Genomic DNA, 1,778 nt, shown 5'->3' with positions numbered 1-1,778 from the left:
AGGGAAAGTCATGACGTGTTGTTCTATGCAAAACTGTGTCGTGACTTTTCCTACAACTCAACAGCTCAATCCCTTACTATCTTTGACCTCAGTTTCTTCATCTGCTAAATGGGGGTAATAATGGGACCTCATTCACAGAGCTGGTCTGAGAATTAAATGAGATTATGTATGTAAATATGGGCATTGTTATCCTTGTTTTGCATATTAGGAAACAGAGATCCAAAGGTCTTCTGTAACTTGCCCACATAGCATATCAAGTAAGTGAAAATATAGGAATCTGAATCCCAGTTACTCTGATTCCAAAGTCTACATTCTTTTCTTTCTTTCTTTCTTTCTTTTTTTTTTTTTTTTTTTTTTTTTTTTTTGAGAGGTTTTTGCTATAGGGCACGTGCGCTCACCAGACAGATAGACAGAGACAGACAGAAAGCGAAAAATCACCCCTCCCCCCCCAGGGAGGATGGCCATGTCACAATCCCTTCTCCTCCATTCTCCTCTCGGGATCTTGGACACGCACGCACACGTGCCCGGTGTGGGTTTTAAGCCACCGGGTCTGGGACGCAAACCGTGGTCAACTACTTGGGAGTCCAGCGTCAGAGTCATTACACTAACTGCTGGTCCCACCAGAGTCTACATTCTTAACTACTGAATGGTAGTATTATAAACAACAATCAGAGCAAGGATCAAGGTTCAGCTTCTGGCCCTGGAAGCCATTGCTCTAACCTGTCTGCCTTGTCTCAGGCAAGGCCCACTTCCCACATGCCACCTATCTGCCTAACTCAGAAAGTTTAGGTGTGACGTCAGACCCCCATTCCCTGTCTTATTCCTGATCTGCTTTTCCCAACACTGAGATCTTTGGTTTTAAGATCTGCCTTTACCTACTCCCTTGCCTTTTCCAGTATGGAGATGACACATACTTACTCTTCTTGGTGTTCAGATCCTAATTTCATTCTGAGTGTTTGGCTTGGTCTTGGGCTCCCAGAATTCCTACTACTTTGGACAGAAAGCCTTACTTTAGTTTGGCTTCTCTGAGCCTGGCACTGTCATCAGTCATTTGACCACATTTGGTCCCTCCATGGGGCAGGGGAAGAGGTGAGAAGATTAAAGCATATGATTGAAAGAGACTAATGACCTTGGGACCACTGTGTCGTACAACTCCAAGGAATAATACCACTCATACTGTGGTTCATGTAAATGGTGTGCCTAAAGCAAAAGTAGACTCACAATGCAAATGGTGCCACCTGGGTCTGTACAACATGGGGCCCTTGTAGACAAAGGCTCAGCTTCTTTAATTAAGTAATTTGATAAAAGGAAAAAGAAGGGCAAGGGAAATGAAGTGAAGAGAATTAACTGGTGCCGAGTCGTGCATGTTTTGCCTGTATTCCTCCTCTGCAGCCTTCTTACTAACCCTCTGAGTCAAGTGTATAAAAATACAGATGAAAAAAACAGAGGCTTGAAAAAGGTTGGGTAACTTGTCAAAAGCCAGATAGCAAATAAATGATGCCAAAAGCAGAACTTGGTTCAAGATGGCTATTTTGCTACCAAGACTGGGAAATTAAAGGAAATTGAGTTTCATAGATTTTTATTTTCAGGAACTATGATTATTGTTTTACAAGAGGAAATTTTCCAGCAGAGCTGAAAATATTTTTCTGTGTGGAACTCTCATCAGTATCAATTCAGCAAGATTTCAAGTCCCTGGAGTTTATGTAAGAAGGCTCTTTGAAAGAATTAAAGCTGAGGACATCAGTGCAGGGGTTTCTTTACATTATTCGCCCCCAGGG

General features: G+C 42.4%; 1 protein-coding gene across 1 annotated transcript in view; it reads right to left on the bottom strand.

Annotated features, from left to right (window-relative positions):
• Positions 1-1,778, bottom strand: part of DNAH3 (dynein axonemal heavy chain 3) — a 172,248-nt gene that overhangs the window by 46,895 nt on the left and 123,575 nt on the right. The gene's annotated exons all lie outside the window — the stretch shown is intronic.

This window comes from Tupaia chinensis, unplaced genomic scaffold (genome assembly GCF_000334495.1).
Source record: "Tupaia chinensis unplaced genomic scaffold, TupChi_1.0 Scaffold000367_1, whole genome shotgun sequence".
NCBI lineage: Eukaryota > Metazoa > Chordata > Mammalia > Scandentia > Tupaiidae > Tupaia > Tupaia belangeri.
This window is presented reverse-complemented; position numbering and strand designations above follow the sequence as displayed.